Source organism: Mus musculus, chromosome 2 (assembly GCF_000001635.26).
Source record: "Mus musculus strain C57BL/6J chromosome 2, GRCm38.p6 C57BL/6J".
NCBI lineage: Eukaryota > Metazoa > Chordata > Mammalia > Rodentia > Muridae > Mus > Mus musculus.
The window spans coordinates 27,493,297-27,508,532 of record NC_000068.7 but is presented as its reverse complement, the minus strand read 5'-3'; the positions used below and the strand labels follow the sequence as shown (position 1 = coordinate 27,508,532).

At 48.8% G+C, this 15,236-nt stretch overlaps 1 protein-coding gene across 1 annotated transcript in view; it reads left to right on the top strand.

The window, feature by feature from the left end:
- The first annotated feature begins 875 nt into the window (after positions 1 to 875).
- Brd3 (bromodomain containing 3) overlaps positions 876 to 15,236 on the top strand; it is a 62,082-nt gene continuing 47,721 nt past the window's right edge. The window contains exon 1 of the mRNA XM_006498250.2: positions 876 to 1,043. The gene's annotated coding sequence lies outside the window, so the exon portion shown is untranslated. The remainder of the gene's footprint in view (positions 1,044 to 15,236) is intronic.

The following is a 15,236-nucleotide window of genomic DNA, read 5'->3' as shown; positions in this document are numbered from 1 at the left end:
TGACATTTGGAGAACTGGCCATGTTCCTCACCTGCTGCAAAACTCAGAAGAGCAAGTCCTGCAGCTCGCCTGGGCAGCAGGATAGAGCTGGCCCTGGTTGGGGGTTGCTGGGGAGTGGAAGAGTGGGAGAGCTGACCAGCTCAGATACCACTCATGCCCAAATCCAGGGCTTTGAGTGGCCCCACCCCAACATGTACCCAATCAGTGAACTGCTGGAGCACAAGTGAGGAGGCTGGTCCTACAGGATCTCCAGGACATAGGGCAACAACAGGATATGCAGACGAGTCGCAGTGAGGTTCCCAGTATTGGCAAAGTAGCAGGAGCCAGCAGCCTCTTTACCAGAGCAACAAGCCTTTGCAATGAACATGTGCAAGCAAAGAGGTGTGGATGAAAGGGTATACTGTGTGACATACTAAAGCTGGGACAACGAGGTTTTTGGTTTTTTTTTTTCTCCGTTTCTCTGGGTAGGTTTCAGGAGTGGACAGTGGGTGTGAGCAGAGCAGGAAAGCAGTGAGGTTAGACGCATGACGTGAATGAAATTCACAAAGAACCAATACAAAGTAAAAAAGAAAGAAAGTGTGTAGCACTTCAAGGAGAACATCCCAAGTGAACAGGCATAGAGAGAGCTTGCGAGTCTAGTTGTGGCAGAGCTGAAATTAAAACCATCACCTGCTACAGGACTTAAAATGTTAGAGCAACCTCATTTTGCTGCCTGGTGAAGGCTAATTCCTTAGCAACAGTAAACCATCCAACTCCAAGATGTGCTGTGCAAGGGCTGAGGAGCAGCCCTGTGGTGGGAGTGCTGTGGCCTGCAACAGGGGCAGAGGAACCTCTGCCACTTTAACTGAGCCCAGAGCTTTGAGGCAAAGTAGATTCCGAAGAATGGCAGTTAAAGAGGGCGGGTCTGGAAACCAAGGGACCCTAGGGCCCAGGGGTTCCAGGAGCTACCCGTACTCCCAGATTCCCTAACTGGACAGCAGGCTGCACTCATCCCAGGTGCTCCAGCCTTTGACAGAAGAACCTGATGCTGAATGCCAGCCCAGGTAGGCAAAGACTGGGGTTTTTAGTGTGTGTAAATTCTTTTCCCTGGCAACTCTCTGGGGGCAGCTAGCATGTTTGTAGGATTCGTCTATCCTGGACCTCTTTCCTGTCCTTAGCACCTTCCTGCCACCATGTCTTTCTGCCCCCTGTGTCCTGTGTACCAGAGTCAGCAGTCCTGCTCTGCCGCAGCTTGGTTGCTGACTCAAGTGTCCAGATGATAAGTGACAGGGACAGAGACAGAGCTCCATGCTGTCACTTGCAGTTTCCTGAGCAATGTCCCTTAAACTTTTAGGGAACTCCAATTAGAGATAAAACTAGATCTTTGGCTTCAACATCGAAAAGGATTTCAGAAGGAGCCAGTGTGAAGCGGAGTCCGGATTCATTGAATCTATCTTAAAATAACATTTTCAGCAGAAGAGTTAAGAGAAAGACAGGATCTTAGAAAGTTGAGGGACATACCTAAGAGCTTGTGTGGGCTTCCATTAAAGTCATAGTTTATTGTCTTTGCAATGCTTAAATATAAAGAATTTAGGTGAGGGTCTAGGGAATTAATTATCTTCCAAGAGTAGCTAAGGACTAAAGGAGACTACGGGGTGGTTTCTTGAGGGCACCTAACAGGATTACAGTTGATAATTAAAAAAAAAAAAAAAAAAAAAGCCGGGCGTGGTGGTGCACGCCTTTAATCCTAGCACTCAGGGGTCAGAGGCAGGCAGATTTCTGAGTTTGAGGCCAGCCTGGTCTACAAAGTGAGCTCCAGGACAGCCAAGGCTATACAGAGAAACCCTGTCTAGAAAAAAACAAAAACAAAAAAAAATTAAAAATTTTAAAAAATTAAAAAAAAAAAACAAGCTACAAACAAACAAAATTCCAGATCAGGAGCTAAGAGACGGCTCAAAGGTTAAGTGCATATACCACTTTTGTAGACCCAAGCTGGCACCCTTCCATATCAGGGCTCATAACTGTACGTCCAGCTTCGGGGTATCCAGTGCTTCTAGCTTCAGCAGGCACCTTCATTCTTTTCCCTGGCACAAAGAGGCACACATACACATGATTAAAATAATAAAACTGTATCTTTACAGTACACATCTTTAATCCCAGCACTCTGGAATCATAAGCAGATTGATAGCTATGAGTTTGAGGTCAGTTTGGTATACATAGTGAATTCTTGGCCAGCCAAAGCTATTCAGTGAGTCCCTGTCTCCAAAGTACATAAACAAACAAACAAATAAGCCAAGTGTGTACTTAGGAGACAGGGGAAGGCAAATTGGATCTCTGGGTTTGAGGCCAGCCTGGTTTACAGGATAAGTTCCAGAATAGTCAGAGCTACACAGAGAAACCCTGAGTCAACACCCCCCTAAAACAATAATTTAAAATATATTTTTAAAAATCATGCCGGGCAGTGGTGGCACACGCCTTTAATCCCAGCACTTGGGAGGCAGAGGCAGGGGAATTTCTGAGTTTTAGGCCAGCCTGGTCTACAGAGTGAGTTCCAGGTCAGCCAGGGCTACACAGAGAAACCCTGTCTCAAAACAAACAAACAAAAAGATCCATCTGCTCACCACCCAGGTAGCTGCTGAGGGAAGATAACAGCACTCAACCAACAACTGGAATGTCCGCTGGGTTGAAGCTCTAAACTATACTGTTTCCAGCAAACTGCAGGCCAAAGTTGCTGGATTGGGACTCTCCTTACCTCCAGGTGGTGCTGGGAGCCCAGCCACAGCACCGGATGTGTCTCAAGACCATCTGGCCCTAAGATCAGCCGGGGCCGGGTCTTAGAGGAAGAATCTCAGGAATGTGGCCCTGCTTCCAAAGTCAGGCCGCACCTAGCTCTGTCTCAGTGGCTCCTCCCACCTGGGCTCAGGTTGAGCTTCCTAGACGAGAAAGGACTTGACAAAGAAAGGCAGATGTGACAGCCCTGAGAAGCTCAGAGGCCCTGAGGCCCAGGGAATAGTTTTCTTTTCCTTTTTTAAAACAGGGTTTCTCTGTGCAGCTTTGGGTGTCCTGGAACGCGCTCTGTAGACCAGGTTGGCTTCCGACTCAGAGATCCTCCTGTCCCCCAAATGCTAAGATTAAAGGCTGCGCCACCGCCACCACCACTGGAATATTTTTACTATTAATATTAATTATCTTTATTACTATTGTTCTGTTTTGCTTGAGACAGGGTCTCACTTGGGACTAACTAACCCAGAACTGCATAGACCAGGCTGGCCTTGGAGTAACAGAGATCTTCCTGACGCTGCCTTCATAGTGCTAAGATTAAAGGCATGGACCACCTTATTTGGGAGGGAGGGGTTGGGGTTGGGGGCAGGGTCTCTCCCTGAACCTGATGCTCACAGCATTGCTAAGACTGGATAGCCAGCCAGCTCCTGGGATATCCGTCTCCACCTGCCCAGTGCCGGGGTTGCACATGGATGTCACAGTGCCTGGCTTTTTATGGACATTTGGGCATACAAGCTCAAGCCAGCACCTGCCGGTACTTCACTCCCCAGAACACCATCTTTCGTGAAATAGGAATTTGGCATCCTGTGTTCTGCCTAGGCGTACCCGTTCTGTCAATCATGTCAGGGTATGTTCCTTTCTGAGCACCGACTGTTTACTGTTTTATTTTGCTGAGCCCCCTACTTCCACTCATAGGAGAACTTTAATCTCATCCAGCCTTTTGCTGTGTACAGATGATAAAAATGGGACTCAGAGAAAGTGTCAGCAATGGCACACGAAGGCCTGACCCTGCTCTTCCTGCCTCCTTAGCCTCACTGGCTCTGGTGGGGTAGGAGTCAGATGTCATTCTCTTACTACAGTTCCCACAGCAGTGACTGTCTCAGGCTGCCTGTTACCCAAGAGTTTCCTCTCCAGCCCCCCTTCCTCTCCTGGGGCTGCCTCTTGAGCACGCTTGAACTGCAGTGTTCCACTCTTTTGGGATTATGTGGTGATAGGGTTTGCCCTGCCAATCAGAGGCATATTGCGAGGGGATGGATGAACTGTGTTTGTTGCATGTACTGCGTCCCCCAACCCCCTCTACGCACAGTAAGAAACTGGAGAACTGAAGCAAAGACTATAGATCAGGTTGTGGCTATAGTGCTTGCCTTCCTGGGTTTCCCACAGGCTCGCAGAGAATCCCCAGGGAGGAACAAGCAGCCTAAAATAGAAACACTGACACAGGAAGTGCAAAGGGCCAGAGGCTCAGACCAGTGCTGGACTCTGGAGCCTAGTGCTGTAAGCACTGTATCCTCTCTCCATCCTCGAGGTTACCACACACACACAAGCTTAGGATGGAGCAAATATGGGAATGTGAGTGGCTCAGTCTGTGTCTCACTGGTAGCTGAGGCCAGGCTGGCCTTGAGAGCAGCACCAGAAGCAAAACAGGCCCCCTTCCAACACCTAGACCGGCAGCCAGAGCCTCATTGGCAGTGGAACACATCTGCTGTAGAAATAGTTCATCTCAATCCAGGGCTTCTAACCCCCCTTTGACCATTCAGTTCCTGGATAAATGACACAGGACCTTTCTATTTATAATAAGCCTAGTCGGCACTAGAGCCAGGCAGAAATCTACCCTCTATGCTATCATCATCTATTTCCCCATCTATAACCCCAAGCTATACTTTGTCTTGTTCCATCTGGGCAGCTCTTAACTCCAACTGGCCATGATCTCATGATTTACCCACCCCATGGTGGCTTCCTCCTTTCTCCACCTTCTACTCCCTCCCTCATGGCTCTCATCTGACTCCAAGTCAGGCCCTGCCTATTTCAGTTCTGCCCAGATATAAGCTGTAGGCATTTTATCCACCAATCAGGGATAAGTTAGGAGGTAAGGTCACTTGGATCTACACACAGATTTTTCTCCTCCTTGGGGGCAACCAGGCCTTGGGGGCCAGTTTTAACATGACAATTTATAGCAAAACACCAAACCTCAACACACAACTCCTTGGTGGAGGACAAGAAAGTCAGCCCAAAATTAGGGCAATGGAGATGTGGTACCTTAGGTAGCAAGGTATTGTGCCTGAGTTTAACTGTTGAGGACCAGTGTATAGGGACGGTTTCATTATTCAGTTAGTAGAAACTCTGTTGCTGAAAGACCCCCGTGGGGAGTCCCTCTGGATAAATGACACAGGACCTCTGGGAGGTGCGCACCCAGTAGGACACTGAGACCGAACTCGCTGTAACTACACGAGGCTTTAATGGCACACAAACACACAAACAACAAAGGAGCACTCAAGCCAGCATGCTGGGGTCGAAACTCATGCACTGCACAGGGGGCAGGGGAGTTCGACCCTGGCCCAAACTTTTTACAGGCTTATAAAGGCAAAAACTACAAACCAAAAGGGGGGAGCTGAAAAAATTTGCGTGGTCACACATGATTGGCTTATTTAAATGTTGGCGGGGTGATTACAAATTAACAGGGTAATACGTGCCGGCTAAGGTGTAGGGAGGCACAAGGGCTTGGGACTTCTCAAGGTCAGCAGGACACCTGGTCAATGTATGATTTATGGGGGGCTATAGGGAGGCGCCGCCCAGGAGGCGCCATCCTGCCAGATGGCCATTTGGTCTGTCCTGATAGCCTTGGCTAGTTCCTGCATTCTTTTCTTTATCTTTTATGGCAGGACATTCTTAGCTACAGGGTGGGTTTGGCTGTGCCTGGACCCGCCTGGGTCTATTCTTTAGCCCTGAATTTCTTGAACTTAGATACCACAATGCTAAAAGACCCAAAATTATAAGCTTTTGCTCTTCATTCCCCACTTCTTTTTGTGGATAGCTCTAATCTTAGAGTGACCTTTCTTTTTCTTGTTGAAGAGTCTGATATTGCTGTCTGAGGACCATGACTTGTATGGCGTTTATTCTATCTTTAACAAAAGCAACCAGCTTATTTAAAATACATGGCCCAAAAGTAAGCAGGAGGAAAAGGATAATCAGAGGGCCTGCCAGGGTGGATATAAGTGTAGTAAACCAGGGAGACCTGTTAAACCAATTTTCATACCATCCTTGATATGCTTCTCTTTCTTTGTTTCGTTTTTCTAACCTTTCTCTGAGCTTAGCCATGGAGTCCCTGATAACACCAGAATGGTCTATATAAAAACAGCACTCTTCTTTTAGTGCTGCAGAGTCCACCTTCTTTAAGAAAAAGAAGATCTTTCCCCCTCCTGTTCTGTGTAGCACTACCTCTGATAACGAGGTCAAAGATTCTTCGAGTTTGGTGATGGACTGCTTTAGCGCTCCTAGGTCTGCATCCATAATATGGGGGATTGGAGGCATAACACAGCCAACAAGACTGAGTGATGTTGGGATTGGTACGATTGAGTACCAAAAAAGCCCCCTGTACCAGGCTAAACAGACGGTTTTCAGTATCTGGGGGAGTAGTGGACGATGTAGGTTTCAGGTCTGAGGAAGGGATATAGACTTCTGTTGGAATAGCTGGACCAACTAGGGTAGGTCCGGGGAAGGTAGGTCTGGGAAGGGGCATTGGAGGTTTTTTAACAAGGACGGGTTTAGGTCCTACTGACTGGGTTGGGGGACTCTTTATCTTTAGCCAGATCTTAAATGTGAATCCAGGGTCCGTCCCTGTCACATAAAATCTTAGGCCCCACTGTCTTCCCTTTATCCAATCTTTTTTGTCTCTTTTCCTTTTTGAGTAAAAGTGATGTTTAAGGAGTCATGGCCCTTATTTCGTCTGGATACTATAATAAAACCCCAGCTAGAGGAAGGGTGCCAATGAGTGGTACCAGTGGTTTCATATCCCCACTGACTACAGAAGAAGCCCTCTATTCCCCCACACTGGCGAGCCTCTTTTTTATTTACCCTATCCCTGGGACAGACATAAAAGGGCTCCTGACGGAGTCTCCTCTGTTTAGACCTACCACTACAGCCTGGTATATCTGCAATGTACTGTCCTTGGGAACTTAACCCCTGGTGATATGACTGCTTTTGATAGATTACCTCATCTTGGGGCACCGTTTCATGTGACTCTTCAGGGATATCCCAAGCGTCTAATCCAGCTATCAGGGCACAGATTTCAGGGAACAGAGGGGGCCACCATGTATAGGGGGGGGGGCACCTTTGAAGTACTCCATACAGTATCTCCGGCTTGAGAGATGACCTCCCATGTCAGAGTCATGGGAGCATGAGGATTATTACCCAAGGTTGGGGCTACAGCGAAGGCACAGTTTAAGAGGATTATCAGTAGCGGCCACCATCCAATTTTCTCCGCGGTCGTCTTCATCCTGGTTGGGTACCTTTTTTATGTGGGAGGCGTGGATCCAGGCGGCGATCCCGTCTACCTTTACAGCTGTGGGGGTGGTCAGCAGCACTAGATAAGGTCCCTTCCACCGGGGCTCAAGCGTGGCAGCGCAATGTTGTCGGACCAGGACCGAGTCCCTGACTTGGAACCCGTGGGGCACTGCAGTGGTCCCCAGTGTGTAGGCTTCTTTGATCTGGTCCCGGATCTGTGTTCTGACAACTTCTAAGGCCTTTAAATGGGTAAACAGAGCAGAGGGTGAGGAAGAGTCAGCACTGGGATCCAATATCCAGCCAGATTCAGTCAAGGGGGGCGGTCCCCCATGTAGAATTTTATAAGGGGTAAGGCCAAAACGCCCAGGTGTGTTTCGGGCCCTAAGGAGTACAAAGGGAAGGAGGGTCACCCAGTCTTTACCGCCGGTCTCAATAGCTAATTTAGTTAGGGTTTCTTTTAGAGTCCTGTTCATTCTTTCTACCTGTCCTGAGCTCTGGGGTCTATAAGCACAATGTAACTTCCAATTAGTCCCCAATTGTGTGGCCAATTCCTGACTTACCTGGGCAACGAATGCGGGCCCGTTATCCGAGCCAATTACCCTGGGGATCCCAAACCGGGTTAGGATCTCTTCAAGGATCTTCTTGGTCACCACCTGAGCAGTTTCAGACTTGGTGGGGAAGGCTTCTACCCATCCTGAGAAGGTGTCTATGAAAACTAGTAAATATTTATTACCATATTTTCCTGGTTTGATCTCAGTAAAGTCTACTTCCCAGTAAACTCCGGGTCTATCCCCCCCCCCCCCATTGTCGTTTTCCTTGTTCATTAAAGGGGCGTGCAGCATTAGTTAGGGCACACGCTTTGCAGGATTTAGTTACTTGTTCGGCTACGGGACGTAGCCTGAGCACATAATAGTTTGAGGACTGGATTAAATCACACAATTTCTTTGCCCCCAGATGTGTCAGGTGATGGATGCACTTTACATACGCCTTTCCTTCTCGATAGGGCAAAATAATTTTTTCTTCTTTTGTTCTTGCAATCCCATGGTAGCTAAATCCTTTGGACTTCCCTTGTTCTTCAAGATCTTCAATCATCTCATAATCTTTGGAGGTGTATTCAAAACTGATCTCTGGGGTTCCTTTTGGTTCTTCTATAGTCTCTACAGGCAGCGCAGGGATGCCTTGTGCCACCTGTTTGGCCGCCCAATCTGCCATCTGATTTCCCTGGGCTACAGGACTTTGCCCCTTTTGATGGCCAGGGCAGTGGACGATGGCCACTTTCTTGGGCATGTGTATAGCCTCTAGGAGGGCAAAGATTTCTTCTTTATTTTTGATGTCCTTGCCTGCCGAAGTAAGTAGCCCCCTTTGTCTATAGATGGCCCCATGAATGTGGGCTGTGGCGAAAGCATAGCAGCTATCAGTGTAAATGTTGATCACCTTACCTTCTGCCAGCCGCAGAGCTTGAGTTAGCGCCAGGAGCTCAGCCTTCTGAGCCGAAGTTCCTTCTGGAAGGCTACTTGCCCAAATTACCTGTTTTCTGTCCACCACTGCCGCTCCTGCTCTTCTTTTTCTCTCCACCACAAAGCTGCTACCATCTGTGTACCAGTCAGGCACATCTGGCCAAGGTCGATCAGTCAGATCCTTTCTCGTTCCAGTTTCTTCAGCCAGGACATCAGCACATTGGTGTACGGGGGGGGGGGGGGGGGGGAGTCATCCATCAGGGGGAGGAGGGTGGCAGGATTGAGGATGGCAGGTGGGGCAAAAGTCACTCGGTCATTTAGCAACAGGCTCTGGTAGTGGGTCATCCCGGCATTAGTCATCCAATGGTCAGGGGGCTGTCGTACAATACTCTCTAACGCATGGGGAGCAATTATAGTCACATGCTGACCCAGGGTAAGCTTGTCAGCGTCTTTAACAAGTAGGGCTACCGCAGCGATGGCTTTTAGGCAAGAGGGCCATCCATTGGCAACTAGGTCCAATTTTTTTGACAGGTAGGCCACCGGCCACATCCAGGGCCCCAGAGTCTGAGTCAGGACTCGGCGGGCTACTCCAGTCCGCTCATCAACGTATAGGGTGAAAGGCTTAGTCAAATCTGGCAGGGCCAAAGCTGGGGCTGCAAGCAGAGCAGCCTTTATGCTATTAAAGGCTTTTTGGTGTTCCTCTGTCCAGGTGAACAGGACTTTTTCTTTAGTGAGTGGGTACAGAGGGGCCGCCAACGTCTCGAACCCTGGTATCCAGAGTCTGTAAAAGCCCGCCGTTCCCAGAAACTCACGTACTTGTCGCAGAGTGGTGGGGGTTGGGATCTGCATCACAGTCTTCTTTCGAGCTTCGGTGAGCCACCGCTTTCCTTCTCAGAGGGTGTATCCTAGGTAGGTCACCTCCGTATGGCATAGCTGAGCTTTCTTTCTTGTTTTTTTTCTTTCTTTTTTTTTTTTTTTTTTTTTGGTTTTTCGAGACAGGGTTTCTCTGTATAGCCCTGGCTGTCCTGGAACTCACTTTGTAGACCAGGCTGGCCTCAAACTCAGAAATCCGCCTGCCTCTGCCTCCCGAGTGCTGGGATTAAAGGCGTGTGCCACCACGCCCGGCTTATAGCTGAGCTTTCTTAGCGGATACCCAGTACCCCAACTCACCTAGTTCATTTAGAAGCTTTTTGGTCCCGTTGAGGCACAGTTCCTGGGTTGAAGCTGCAAGGAGTAAGTCATCTACATACTCCAGGAGAGAAATTTGGGGGTTTTGTGCCCTGAAAGGCGCAAGGTCACGGTGGAGCGCTTCATCAAAAAGAGTGGGTGAATTTTTGAACCCCTGTGGCAGCCTAGTCCAGGTTAGCTGACCCGTATATCCTCCTTCAGGGTCTTGCCACTCAAAAGCGAACAGAGGTTGACTGCTCGGGTGTAATCTGAGACAGAAAAAGGCATCTTTTAAATCCAGGACGGTGTACCAGGATGGTTCAGGTGATAAGGAACTCAGCAAGTTGTAAGGGTTGGGCATGGTTGGGTGAATGTCCTGTACCCGCTTATTGACTTCTCTTAAGTCCTGGACAAGCCAATAGTCGTTTGTCCCAGGTTTACGCACCGGCAGGAGGGGGGTATTCCAAGGGGACTGGCATGGGACCAATATACCCTGTTGTAGCAGTCTCTGATATGTGGTCAAATGCCTTCTTTAGTCCCTTGGCTCATGGGGTACTGCCTGACTGAAACGGGCATGAAAAGAATGAGTCACTTTATTTTTCCTACTTCTAAAATCCTTTTGGTTGTCCAGGGATAAAGCTTGCTACCAGTGGCTCCCATAACTAAAGTCTTCTTTGATCCTAATTGTCCTAAAGGTTCAGTCAAGACTGAATGTTCAGCTCCTGTGTCTATTAGAAAATTAACGGGGGTCCCCTCCACAGAGAGAGTTACCCTAGGCTCGGGGAGGGGGACCGAGCCCCGACTTCCCTAGTCTTCTTCAAGGACCAATACTTTGGGGCCCCTCCACTTCTTCTTTGGGCAGTCTCTGGCCCAATGTCCTTTTTCCTTGCAGTATACGCATTGGTCTTTCTCAAGTGGCGGTCTCTGTTCTCCTGGGGGTCTTCTTGCCCTGTTGCCCAGGTACCCTGACTGTCCCTTCTCTGACCTTTCTCCACCTACCACTGCGGCCAAAATCTTAGTCAAGTTCCTTTCCTGCCGGCGTTCACGCCGGTTTTCTCTTTCTTCTGCCTCTTTCTTTTCTCTCTCTTGCTTTTCTTCCTTAGTCTCTCTCTTGTGATACACTTTCTCAGCTTCTTTTACTAAATCCTGCAAAGTATAATCTTGGAGCCCCTCTAACCTCTGTAGCTTTCTCTTAATATCAGAGGCAGACTGACCAATGAAAGCCATGGCTACAGCTGCCTGCTGTCCCTCCGAAGAGGGATCAAACAAGGTATATCTCCTATAAGCCTCCATTAGTCGTTCTAAGAAAACAGAGGGCGGCTCCATTGAACCCTAAAGGACTTCTCTTACCTTGGCCAAATTGGTGGGTCGCCGTGCGGCCCCCTTTATCCCCGCCACTAGAGTCCGGCGGTAGACTGTGAGATGCTCCCTACCTTCCGCAGTATTGAAGTCCCAGGCAGGACGGGCCAAGGGGAAAGCTGCATCTATAAGGTCGGGGAGATTAGTGGGGATCCCATCTGGTCCTGGGACATTTTTTCTGGCTTCTAGCAGGATCCTCTCTCTCTCTTCAGTTGTAAAGAGGACCTGCAAAAGTTGCTGGCAGTCATCCCAAGTGGGCTGGTGGGAGAACATTAGGGACTCAAGGATTCCTGTTAATCCTGAGGGATTCTCTGAAAAAGAGGGGTGATTGGTCTTCTAGTTATACATATCGGCCGATGAAAACGGCCAGTACTGCAATGGAACTAACTGCCCAGGGGCAGGAGTAGGTCCTCCTACATAAGCTCTTAAAGGCAAAGCAACAGTGGAATCTGGTCTAGATTCACTTCCCTCTGGGCTACGGCCAGCCCCTGCGGCTACGAGTCCCTCCCGCTGGTCCTGTCTCAGAGGCCACTCAGGGGTCTGCTGGGGCAGGCGGCTGTGAGGGATCAGGATGAGAAGTTGGTTGGGGGTAAGGGGGTGGGAAGGAGTCAAGGAAAAAGGCATTGTCAATTTCAGAATAGATCCGCAGGGGGGCCAATGGAACGGGCTCTGGCGGACCCAGAGGCGTCATTTTCGGTTTTGTGGCTACAGCCACTGTCGCTGCCTCGGCTCCTGAAGTCCAGGGACGCAGCCAGGGTGGCGGATTTTGTACCAGGTCCTGCTACACGATGATATATGGTACCTGATCAGAATGCCCTCCTGCGGTCTGAAAAATAACTCGCTTGACACCGAGAATAACAGGCAGGCTAAAAGTTCCCTGCGAAGGCCAACCCACACCGAAAGTTGGCCATTTAGAGGAGCAAAAAGTTTGCCAAGGTCCCTTCTTGACCTCGACGGAAAGATTGTGGGCCCTAGTCTTAACATCTGTCCAATGGTTCTGAGTCAGTGTTAGTGGGGTCGTCACAGTCTGTCCCATGTCAAGCTCTGTCACACACACGATAAAAATGATTACAAAGACTACAAGACTCAAAAACAAAACCAGTCGCCGACTCCAAGTCAACCAGAATTCCTGAAAGGAATCAGACGGCCTATTAACAGGCCTCAGAAACAGATCATCAAGGAGAAAACTTATCTCCTGACTTTTCCCGCGGGGGTCCACCAGCCGTCCCTGGCCCTCCCCCTATCTTCCCGGAACATTTCCCAGGGTGAACGAACGGTGGACACCTAGACACATCTGTCCTTATCCACTCTGCTCTCCCTCTCGGAGCGCGGCCTCATAAGAGCATTCGCAAAACCAAAACTGTGATCGCACCAGATTTTCAGACAGAATATAGACACAAAACCAAGACAAGACAGAGGGCCTTACCTCCAAGTGGGTCTAGGACCCCTGGGTGGTCGCGCACTTCCCGGCCAATGCACCACATGAAAGACCCCCACAGGGAGTTCCTCCTCGGGGAGGCGCGCACCCAGTAGGACGCTGAGACTGAACTTGCTGTAACTACACAAGGTTTTAATGGCACACAAACACACAAACAACAAAGGAGCGCTCAAGCCAGCATGCTGGGGTTGAAAGTCATGCACCGCACAGGGGGCAGGGGAGTTTGACCCCGGCCCAAACTTTTTACAGGCTTATAAAGGCAAAAAGCACAAACCAAAAGGGGGGAGCCAAAAGAATGTTCATGGTTACACATGATTGGGTTATTTAAATGTCGGCGGGGTGATTACAAATTAACAGGGTAATACGTGCAGGCTAAGGTGTAGGGAGGCACAAGGGCTTGGGACTTCTCGAGGTCAGCAGGACACCTGGTCAATGTATGATTTATGGGGGGCTATAGGGAGGCGCCGCCCGGGAGGCGCCATCCTGCCAGATGGCCATTTGGTCTGTCCTGATAGCCTTGGCTAGTTCCTGCATTCTCTTTTTTATCTTTTATGGCAGGACATTCTTAGCTACAGGGTGGGTTTGGCTGTGCCTGGACCCGTCTGGGTCTATTCTTTAGCCCTGAATTTCTTGCATCTTCTAGGAAACTGGTCTGGTCTCAGGCTCTTCTTTGCAGCTTGGCCTGTCTGAAAGTCAGTCTTTACTGCTTACTCTAGGAGAGAGGGACCTAGTGAATCTTGTCCATTTCAGGGACTTCCTGAAGCTATGTTGAGTTTACCTCCCTGCAAGGTTTCCTGTAGGACAATCCAGGACACCATGGATTGGGGACATGACTTAGTTGGAAGTACTTTCCTAGCTTGCACTCCATCCCACCACCATGTAAACCAGGACAACGTAAAGAGGCGCTGTCTCAAAAACAACAACAATTACAAAAACACTGATATACCGACACACCAGGAAACATTCAAAAGGGTTACTTCACACACACACACACACACACACACACACACACACACACACTTCTTTTCTCTATTTATTTTATGTATGAGTACACTGTAGCTGTCTTCAGACACACCAGAAGAGGGCATCTGATCCCATTACAGATGGTTGTGAGCCACCATGTGGTTGCTGGGAATTGAACTCAGGACCTCTAGGAAGAGCAGTCAGTGCTCTTAACCTGTGAGCCATCTCTCCAGCCCCTCTTTTCTTAAATTATAAACTTCAGGTTAGGGGCATAGCATGGCTGTTTAAAGCACTTACCTAACAATTACAGGGGCCTGAAAATTAAGTGATAGGAAAAAAAAATTGAAGTTGAATTGTGTGGTGGTTTGAAAGAAAAAGTCTCCCACAGGCTAATAAGAAATGGCACTCTTAGGGGGTATGGCTTTGTTAGAGTAGATGTGGCCTTGTTGGAGGAAGTGTGTCAGTGTGGGTGGGGTTTAAGGTCTCAAATGCTCAAGCTGGGCCTAGTGTGACTTTTTCTTTCTGCTGCCTGCTCATCTGGATTGTCAAAAAAAAAAAAACAAAAAAACAAAAAAGAGTCTGAGGCTAAATTGAAAAGTTTTGGATTGGCAGAGGGACTCTTTGTTTTTTTGAGACAGGGTTTCTCTGAGTAAAACAGGCTGGCCTCAGACTCACAGAGATCTGCCTGCCTCTGCTTCCTAGGTGTTGAAACTAAAGGGGTGTGCTGCCACCTCCTGGCAGAGTAAATCTCAAAACAGCCTAGTTATCAACTGTCCTGTTCTTAGTATTTACTGTTATGCAGACCTATGGTGAAATGGAGCGAGCTGAGCAAGAAAATACAAAACGTACAGACTGAAGAGGAAAGGGGTACCAGGCAGTGAATTAGAGCGGAGTCCTGAGTTCAAGGAGATAAACAGATTGAAGAGAAGTCTGACTTTAAGTAGATGGAAGGGAGTGGTGACCTCCTGGAAAGACCCCAACCAGCTAAGCTTCCAATTTGTGAAAAGGAACTAAAGAAAAGCTTAGGGTTGGGTGTGCTGGTACACACCTTTAATCCCAGCACGTCAGATCTCTAAGTTTGAGACCAGCCTGGTCTACAAAGGGAATTCTAGGACAGCCAAGCTTTAGGAAGTGAATGAAACCATTGAAACAGAAAGCTATGAAGACGAGATTGAACGAAGAGGCCATGGTTCCAGCCCCAGCAAGGACCAGAACTTGGCAGCTTCAGCCATGTGGTTCTTGCTTCAAGGACAGAAGAGAGGGATTATGGGAACCTCTCCCTACAACTAAGGGAACCACTAAAGGTGTGTGGCAGGAGTGTTCCTGCAGGGCCTAGACAGGAAGGTCATTATGTGAAGCTGTGAAAGTGAAGCCTGGGTTGCCTTGGAGACCCCAAGATGTTGGAGATGCTAGAGCCATGGGATGCCTGTGGAGGCAGCCTGAGAGGAAGAAATGTGTCAATAAAGCTGAAAGTTGGAGATCCAAAGAGCACTTTGACATCAGACATGGAGCTGCAGAGTTTGAAGTTTGCTGGGTTTCCATCTTGCTTTGGTCCAGTACTTTCTCACTCCGTTCCTCTACCTCCCTTTTGG